Genomic DNA, 10727 nt, shown 5'->3' with positions numbered 1-10727 from the left:
TTCTTTTCAGAGAATAGAAAGGGCTTCCCTTCTGCCAGGGCATATTCTTAGCCAGAGACCACACTGAATTCAGAGTAAAGGTTATTTCTTTGGCATGGCTTCTTTGAACACTGCCTGAAATTATGTATGTATTTGTTGATTATCTCCCCAATAAACTACAAATTTTAGGAGAGCAGAGACTGTTCACCACTGAAGGAGTTGTCCATGGAGCTTACTTTCAAACCATCTGGGAAGCAGTAGTTAAGCTGGCCCACGCTAAAGGATGGGGTGTGGCTGGCTATTTAACTCAGAATGAATTATGACATTTCTCTACTTATGTAGGGAGTAGATTATCTTAACCCCGCCCCACAATTGCATATCCCTTATTTTGTTCTAGGCACAGATCCAATCACTTTATTTTCAATCATTTCATTCCTACAGCTAACTGAGATAGGTACTCTTACGTTATTTAACTCTACAGAGAGGTTAAATTACATATCCAAGATTGCAAGGCCAGTGTCACAACTGAGATTAAAACCTGTTGTGCCAATAGTTTCCAAACTTTGCTGCACATTGGCATCACCTGAGGATCTTTACTAACCACTGATGCCTGCTTACTATTCCAGACCTTCTGATTTAACTCTCATGGGTGAGACCTGGGCATTGAAATTTTTAAAAGCTCTCCAGGTGATCCTAATGTGCAGCACTGTTATTCTGTCTTGATATGAAATGTGGCAGACAGAAATAAATACAATACAATAAAAAAGAATACAAAGATAAGATCAGGGGAGCCGGGCGCGGTGGCTCATGCGTGTAATCCCAGCACTTTGGGAGGCTGAAGCAGGCGGATCACCTGAGGTCAGGAGTTCAAGACCAGACTGACCAACATGGAGAAACTCCGTCTCTACTAAAAATACAAAAAATTAGCTGGGCGTGGTGGCACATGCCTGTAATCCCAGCTACTTGGGAGGCTGAGGCAGGAGAATCACTTGAACCTGGGAGGTGGAGGTTGCGGTGAGCTGAGATCTCGCCATTGCACTCCAGCCTGGGCAACAAGAGCAAAACTCTGTCTCAAAAAAAAAAAAAAAAAAAAAAATCGGGAAATTATCCGATTTCTCTAAAAGCCAAAATGAATTCAAAATCAGGTGTACCTAACATGGCATCAGATCAGCTCGTAAGGGCTGCTCTCCCTGTACTGGGACTACCCCAGGCAAGGAACCAGGGAGGTGTAAATCATTAGAGACCTGCAACATAAACGCATCTGATAGCAATAATGTAAGCATACCCTGAGAATGACCCTGTATGGTAGATGCACCTGAATGTGTGCTCTGAGCTAGGGAATCTGGGAGTGGCCAACCTGGAGATTTCTTCTGTGTCTATGATAAACATCTTAAACCCCCGCCCCCACCCACCGGCCCATCCATTGGAACATGGGCCATACAGGGGATTAGGGCCCTGAGTTTTGCGTTAAATGCAGGTTGCCAGGTGGAGGTCATTAGTGGGAGGGTGTTCAGTGAAAATGCTGTATAAACTGCATGATGTTTACAGGCAGTTGCGGTTTTCCTGCCCTTGGGACGTGTGATTATGTTGTCCAGCCCGCTGCCAGAGGACAGCAGGAAGGGAGATGTGTTGTCCACCCCACTGCCACTGGACCACTTCTATACATAGCTGGTTCTTCTGTCCAGCCCGCTGCCACTGGACTCTTTCCCCTCTGTCACCACTGGACTGTAAGCTCCTAATACAAACCCATGTCTCATTTACTGGCTCTCCAGTCTCTTCTTGGCCTCTTGAACCTGGTACCTTCTCTATTGAGGTTAGTAGGAGTTTGGCACAACAATAGCATACATAACGGGATTAGAGGGGTGAAATACGGTTATGGAGTTTTGTCTAGATAATTTTTATCTAATATATCCACCTTTTTTGAGAAAATTGTAAGGTACTATTGGCAAAACAACCCATCTTCTGGGGATGGGGAAAGGAAAGTTAACATTTTTAGGAGAAAATAGCTTAGGAAAACTCACAACGAAAGAAATTAGAGTGAGGTTGAAGCTCTTTAGCTAACATAGTTTAATCTATTTTTCTCTTTTAAATGTGTTAGTCTAGTCACATTACTTTAGCTTATTTTTATTGAGGATCTATTCTATTCCATGTGATGATATGAGAATGAACAACACAACATATACCTACTGTGTAGCCACAAAAATCTAAAATAAAAAAAGTATTAAAAAACAGAATGAACAAGGCAGATATTGCACCTTTCCTGGAGTGTATATAGTCTACAGGGGAAAAAGTCAATGAGCATTTTCAGTCTTCATCCCATCTCCTAAAGCATTTATACGTTGACTCTTCCTTAGAGCTAGAAATTCTTTCTTGGCTTCTGATTAACCATCCACTATTTTTTTCTGTGTACTTCTCAGGCAGCTCCTTCTTATTGTTCTTTGTAGTTCCCTCCTCTACTGTCCATCCCCCTAAATATTGGTGTTGTTGAGGGCTGTGTGTCAGGCTCTTTCCTTTTCTCCTTTTATCTTTTCCCAGCTGTCACTTATTTACAAGATGATTTACCCATGTATTCGTCCATTTTCACACTGCTATAAAGAACTACCTGAGACTGGGTAATTTATAAAGAAAAGAGGTTTAATTGATCCACAGTTCATCTTGATAGAAATAATTTAGCTTCCTGGCCAGGTATGTGGCTCACACCTGTAATCCCAGCATTTTGGGAGGCCAAGGTGGGCGGATCGCTTGAGCTTAGGAGTTCGAGACAAGCCTAGGCAGCATGGCAAAACCCCATCTATACAAAAATACAAAAATTAGCTGGGCATGGTGGCTCATGTCTTTAGTCCCAGCTGCTTGGGAGGCTTGAGGCACAAGAATCACTTGAACCCGGGAGGCAGAGGTGAGCCAACATCGCACCACTTATACTCCAGTCTAGGTGACAGAGTGAGACTCTGTCTCAAAAACAAAAACAAACAAACAAAAGTCACTAATTGTGTAAGTTTCTAGCCCCACAAAAGCCGATCCACTCCATGACCCATCCAAGAGGAAAGACCTAAAGATAATGGCATTGGTAGTTTGCCAACCCTTCAGATGGATTAAAGTGAAGCTCAAAGTTGACAAATCTCACCAATATCATCAGAGTTTACAGCCAGTCTTTCAATTCCCCACTCCTAATGGAGAACAGATAATGTAGGGATACCAGGCTCTAAGTAAATCCCTCAGCATGGAAGACAGAGGCCAGACAATTAGAAAATAGGGTCTAGGAGAAAATGTCAAGAGAACTTAGAAAAGAAAAAAAAGACACTCTGAGCATACATCAAGAATAAGGTGCCATAACAATTATACAGGACAAAAAATTCTTAGAAATTAACAGCATGGAATAGGGTCTAGGAGAAAATGTCAAGAAAACTTAGAAAAGAAAAAAAAGACACTCTGAGCATACATCAAGAATAAGGTGCCATAACAATTATACAGGACAAAAAATTCTTAGAAATTAACAGCATGGGAGCAGAAATGAAAAACTCAAGATTGGAAAATAAAGTTGAGAAAATTTCCCAGAAGCAAATCAAAAGATAAAGACATGTAAAATAAGAAAGAAAAAAATTAAAATTAGAGGATTAGTCCAAGATATCCAGTATCTGAATAATAGGAATTTCTGAAAGAGAGAGGAAGTCATCATCATAACAACATTTCCTAGATCTAAAAGAATGAATTTCCAAGACTGAAAGTATCTGCTGAGTGACTATATTTTTGGAATAAAATAGATCCATGTAAAGGCACATCTGAGTGAAATTTCAAGACAGTGGGGACAAAGAGAAGATTCTATGAGCTTCAAAGAGAAGATTTCTATGAGCCATACAGAAAAATTCATAGTCAAATAGCCTTAGCCTTCTCAACAACTCTGGACTCTAGAACACAATAGAGATTTTATTTCAAAATTCTGCATAGAAAATGTTTACAATTTATAATTCTACATACAGCCAAACTGTCAAGTATTAGGATATAATAAACACATTTTCAGATAAGTCTCAAAAAATTTGCCTCCTACACATCTTTTTCTCAGCCACCAGATGTTATGCTCCATCAAAATGAAATGAGATGAGTACATTAAAGAGGAAAATGTGGGATTCAGAAAACAGGATATCCAACATAAGTGAGATGTGGATGAAGACTCCAGAGAATAATAGAGATTTCAGTATGAAGACTGTACATTAGGTGTAGAGGTCAACCATTTCAGATTGGAGCACGATCATCATTTTTGCCTTCTGTAATTCTACTGGGTTTTTATCTTAATGAAGTTACTTGAGGATGTACTCCACCAAAAAAAAGGAGAAAACCAAGAGGAAGAGAGGAGAACCAAAAAACCAGAAATCAAAGTTAGGACAAAAGCCGAGGAAATTTCATAAGATGAAAGCAAAAGGAAGTCTCGGGATGACAGCTGTGCAGGGGGCCTAGGAAGCCACCAGTACTAATAGAAGAGAATGAAGGTATCAGGCAGCAAGAAAGAAATTAGCACTGATAGGCTACCTGATCGGGTAGATCTGGCAGGAAAAATACAATGAAAGGCATTGGGAAAGTGTGGCAAAACTGAGCAAATGACAAGCACAAAGAAAATTAAGCAATTTAGTAAACAAGGCAATTAGTATAAGTTCAAGAAAAACAAAAATTTAGAAAAGCAATGTAATCAGAGTGTACCACAGTGTGTAGCTGTGAATAGTAATTACATGGGCATAATCAAATAAACATTGAATATTGGGTATTTTATAAAACATTGAGATATGTATATTTTGGGAGGGTTAGGAGGAAGGGGAACAGATGACAGTCCAAGAGTGATTGGTCTTCATCTACCACAATGGAAGCCAATAATTAATGTCAAAATTTGATTTATAGTCATTATGGAAAAACAGTATGGCAGTTTCTCAAAAAACTAAAAATAGAACTACCATATGACCCAGCAACCCCACTACTGGGTATTTATCCAAAGGGAAGAAATTAGTATATTGAAGAGATACCTGCACCCTCATGTTCATTGCAGCTCTATTCACTATAGTCAAGACATGGAACCAACTTAAGTGTACATCAACAGATGAATGGATAAGGAAAATGTAGTGTATATACACAATCAAATACTATTCAGCCATAAAAAAGAATGAAATCCTGTCAACTGAAGCAACATACCTGAACCTGGAGGACATTATGTTACGTGAAATAAATCAGGTACATAAAGATAAATACCACATGCAGTCACTCATATGTGGGAGCTAAAATTGGAGCTCACAGAGGTAGAGAGTAGAATAAAGATTATTAGAGACTGAGAAGAGAAGGAGGGAGAGGAGGATGGGGAGAGGCTGGTTAACAGATACAAAAGTACTGTACAGCTAGATAGGAGGAATAAATTCTAGTGTTCTGCAGCACTGTGAGGTGAATATAGTTACCAAAAATGTACTGCATATTTTCAATAATCTAGAAGAGAGGATTTTGAATGTGCACAACATGAAGAAATGATAAATATTCAAGGTGATAGATATGCTAACTTTCCTGATCTGATCATTGCTCATTACACACGTATCCAAATATTGCTCTGTATCCTGTGAATTTATATAATGGTGTCAACTAAAAATAAAATGGAAAAAAGTTAATTAATTAAAATATGGCAACGCTGGGCTCATGGCTAACACCTGTAATCCTAGCACTTTGGGAGGCCAAGGCAGGGGAACTGAACTAGCCGCTTTTTCATGGAGTACCATTTTGTTTTAAAGAATGACTGACAGGCAAATATTAATATTCAGACATGAGTATTTGGCAGTCATTTTCTTGAAAATGAATGAAGTAAGCCTGTCTGTCCCTTCAAGGAAAGCAACTGGAGTATTTGTGAGCAGTGATTAAACTAGAGCTTTCAAGAGGAAAATGAGAGATTTGGAAGAAATTGTGTCCACCACCATGAGCTTGACAGTGATAATTCAAGACTTTTATGATGAGATTCGAGGCAAAATAAACTGATGTGATTTTTGTTGTTGTCTAATATTATCAACATTTGACTATCTGCATAATTAAATGAGCCATTTGCCAAAGAACCAAGGCATAATCTTATAAAATCATGCATTAATAAAAGAGCCAGTCAAATGCAAGATAGACCAATGATTTCTAATGTAACAGTTTGAAAAGTTTACTGGTAGGTTTCAGATTCCACACCGCAACTGACCTTTTAAGGAATTACCATTGACCATGTTTTCGTATAGAATCAAAAAAGAATAGCCACAATTATCTAAAAAGGCTCATAAAATACTCCTCACTTTTCCAACTACGTATCTATAAGACTGGATTTTCTTCTTATATTTCAACAAAAAGAACATATCGCAACAGATTGAGTTCAGAAGCAGATATGAGACTCCACATGTATCTATTCTATCTATTCTGTTTTATCCACATTTATTCTATCTATTCTATCAAGCAAAACATTAAGCAGATTTGCAAAATATTAAATAATGCCACTTTTCTTGCAAGTTTTTTTTATATTTTGAAAAATGTAGTTATTTTTTATAAAAATATGTTGTCTATATTAACCAATAATGGACTTATTGTTGTCATTTTAAAATCAATTTAGAAATATTTTTAAATTGTCTCTATTTTCCTTTCTAGTAAAGGATGTATCAGTAGTTACCTTAGATAAACAAAAGCTCTTCAGTGTCCTCTATAATTTTTAAGAGTATGAAGAGGTTTTAGACCAAAAAGTAAGTTTGGAAACCACTAACTTGAGCCTTCTGACTGCCCTTGTGGACAATGGTTACAAATGTTCAGAATGTGACTCTAGGATACTAAGAGCTGCCACCTGAAGATTTTCTAATAGAGGCGAAAAGCAGATTTAGGATTTTCAAATTCTTTTTTCTTTTCTTTAAAAAAAATTAAAATAGAGACGATGTCTCACTATGTTGCCCAGGCTGGTCTCGAACTCCTGATCTCAATTGATCCACCCACCTCAGCCTCCCAAGATGCTGGGATTACAGGCATGAGCCACCATGCCTGGTCTCAAAATTCTTAATACCATAGGTGTTAAGTCCACTGAGGCTGCTATAACAAATTACCATAAACGAGCAGCTTATAAACAGCAGAAATTTATTTCTCATGGTTCTGGAGATTGGGAAGTCCAAGATCAAGGTGTCAGTAGATTTGGAGTCTGATCAGGGCCTGCTTTCCAGTTCACAGATGGCATCTTCTTGCTGTGTCCTCACATAGTTGGAGGGGTGAGGGGGTTTTTATATAAGGGCACTAATCCCATTCATGAGGGTTCCACCCTCATGATATAATCACCTCCCAAAGGATCCACCTCCTAATACCATCACCTTGGGGTTAGAATTTTAATTTTAATTTGGGAGGGACACAAACATTCAGACCATAGCACTGAGTTCAAACAATTCTCCATTAACTTCCATTTAGATTATTGGCTAATTAGTATTTGCTTAACAAAAAGCTCCTTGTCTGAATCTCAGTTTCTTCACCTGTAAAAGGGAAATAAGATTTCTTTCTTAATCAAGCTTTAATGTTCTTACTGTAATGAAAGCAGAAGGCAATCACGCCTTGAAATATTTCCACCACAATTTAATTATTCCTCTCTAGTCCCTTGCAGGATTTCTTGTCTGCTGATATTGGTAATTATCTCCTCCAGTCAAATTAAATGTGTGGTTTTTATTTTTAATTGCTCCAGGGTATTAGAAGAATTAATTAGTAAGTGTTGGCCAACTACCTTGAAGATGAAAAGCACTATGTAATTATCACCATGGGAAAAGTGCTTTCCATGCGCTTTGCTGAATTCACTACTTAGGATTATGGGATTAAATGTTAACCTTAAGGACTTCTGGTGTGAATGTGGTAACATAGATTCAGCATCTTTCTTCTTTTTTTCTTTTTTAAATGCTACAAAAACAACAAAAAATGTAAACTTATCTTCAGCAAATTTGGGAGCAGATATAATCCATAGCCTTCAAAATATGAATCAGTGCTGCTGAGAGCAGCTAAGATTAGACAGAAGCCATATAGGAGAAACTGGCAAAGAGCTATGAGGTTCAAGTGGCAGCAGAATCCAGAAAGCATCAGTAAACATGATTCCTAAAGTGATGGACTCACCATGTAGTGGAAATGTGTGGCATCTTGTCAATGGATTTCGGTGAGCAGACCTGGTGGCACCCAAGTCCTCCTGGAACCTGGTTTATTTCAGAGGAGGAGCAAAAAGATATTGGCTACACAATTTAAAAGAGAAACCATCTGCATTGTTTTGCTAAGGCTACCATAACAAAAGACCACAAACTGGGTGGCTTAAACAAGAAATGGATTATCTCATAGTTCTGGCAACCTTCCTGATCAAGGTGTCTGCCGAGTTCATTTCTTTTGAGGGGTGGGAGGAAGATCTGTTCCTTTCCTTTTGTGTAGCTTAAAAAGAGTATAGTTTTTTTTTTCTTCAACTTTTATCGTAAGTTCTGGGGTACGTGTGCAGGATGTGCAGGTTTGTTACATAGGTCAATGTGTGCCGTGGTGGTTTGCTGCACAGATCAACCCATCGCCTAGGTATTAAGCCCATCATCCGTTAGCTATTCTTCCTGATGCTCTCCCTCCCCCCAATGCCCCCCGCCCCCAACAGGCCCCAGTGTGTGTTGTTTCCTCCCTGTGTCCATGTGTTCTCATTGCTTAGCTCCCACTTTAAGTGAGAACATGCTGTGTTTGGTTTTCTGTTCCTGTGTTAATTTGCTGAGGATAATGGCTTCCAGTTCCATCTTTGTCCCTGCAAAGGACATGATCTCATTAAAAGGAGTACATTTTCATCAAAGTATTTATTAGCATTGGATTCTAGACTTTCCTTTAAAAGAAGGGCAAACTAAAACAAAGCTATAGACTTCAAGAAATGGGTATAATTTGGCTGTTTCTAAGTTAATCCAAGAAGTAAATGTAACTTCATAAAAGCTCAACATGACAAAACTTTCATAGTGAAAGTGGAGTCAGATTCCTCCGAGCTGTGATAGCCATTGCCATCTCATGAGATGGGAGGTGGATTCCGGGAAACCATCCAGGGAACCTGGACTGATGTTTTAGTCCACGTGGGTTTCTATAGTGGAATACAATAGACCCGGTGACTAATAAACAACAGACATTTATTTCTCACAGTTCCCTCTGGAAAGGCATCAGGGGAGGCACTTGGGAAAGCTGGCACTTTCCTTTTGCCCTTCACATCACATGATTGATTGGAAAAATGGGAAATGACAAGTGGCATCAACAAGCAGGGCAAAGAGCTAGCCCAGTCAACCTACGATGGGCCCCATTCAAGGGGCACAGAGGGACAGAGGGACAGAAGGCTGAAGACTGGCTGGCTGGGGTGCAGCGATGCTACGGAACGCCCCATGGGACTTGGCATGAATAGGAAGCATGGCCAGGTCAGTGGGCCTCCCCTGTGATGCTCCTTTATCCAGCCCTTCACCAGGCCTGTCCCTGGGTCTCATGCCCTCTGCCATTGACTAGAAAACTCAGCCAGTGACTGCCACCTGAGAAAGGAAGAAGAGGGATGTGGGCATAGAACAGCCACCCTCCTTGCCCTGCCCTGCCCAGCCCAGCCCACTGGGATCTGCTCTTCCTCTGAGCTCCTCAGCCTGGGCCATGGTGGTGCACAACTGCAGAGGGCACCATTCACATTCCCTGTGTGGGCAGAGTCCACGCCTGCTCCTGGGCAAGAGCACATCCGGCTGGTTTTGTTCAGTATCTGGGTGTGAGTTTGTCTTACTACCTTGGCTAGATCAAACTCCTGGAGGGATGGGACATGTTTCTAAATCTTTTTATATACCGAACCACCTAACACTAGCCCAGCTTGATAAATCTTTGCTGATGGATGGGCAACCCAGACATGGAGTCATCTGCCCTGAATTGCAGAAAACCGGGCCATTGAAGCTCACAAGAACATGTATTCTAGAGAGCTCTGCAAACCTGCTTCTGCCCAGCTTTGGCATCTGGGGTTAGCATTAGCCGTTTAGAAATGTGACCTTTTATGACACAGGGCATCTCCCAGCAGTGGCATGATGTGACCAGGGCGGCTTTCTGCCTCTGCTACTTGTGTCAGTTTCTTCCTCCCTAAAAGGGTTCAGTAATGAGTGGGGATTTCACGAGCCGTAGGCAGAACTGACTCTGCAGAGCTCGGAGTGGGGTTTGGATTAACCACAGTCATCACCACTGTTTATGCAGCTTTGCAGCCGGCCAAGGCTCAAATTTCTCCCAGAGGCCCACAATATTTCTCTGTGTGATTCTTTTGAAGCATGAGGCCTCAAACCCATACTTAAATACTTCTCCTCTAACGTAAGCTTTGGCATAGCTAGATGATACTTCACTGAGCCTCCCAAGCCTGCCTACCTTCCATCTGGCCACTAACACTCAGTAAGAAAACTTTGAACACTTTCAGACACTTTCAGGGCAGACTTGTCTAAGTGCTGGGCTGCCCTGCTGGAATCAACTGGAAATTAATGTTAAAAAAAAAAGAAAGAAAGAAAAAAAAAAGAAAGAAAGAAAAACATTGAAATGAGAAATAGAGGATATGGTTTGGCTGTGTCCCCACCCAAAACTCATCTTGAATTCCCACGTGCTATGGGAGGGACCCGGTGGGAGGTAATTGAATCATGGGGGCGGGGCTTTCCCATGCTATTCTCATCATAGTGAGTAAGTCTCATGAGATCTGATGGTTTTATAAAGGGGAGTTTCCCCGCACAAGTTCTCTTCTCTTG

The sequence above is a fragment of the Gorilla gorilla genome, chromosome 12, assembly GCF_029281585.2.
Source record: "Gorilla gorilla gorilla isolate KB3781 chromosome 12, NHGRI_mGorGor1-v2.1_pri, whole genome shotgun sequence".
NCBI lineage: Eukaryota > Metazoa > Chordata > Mammalia > Primates > Hominidae > Gorilla > Gorilla gorilla.
Note: the sequence above shows the minus strand (reverse complement) of the source record.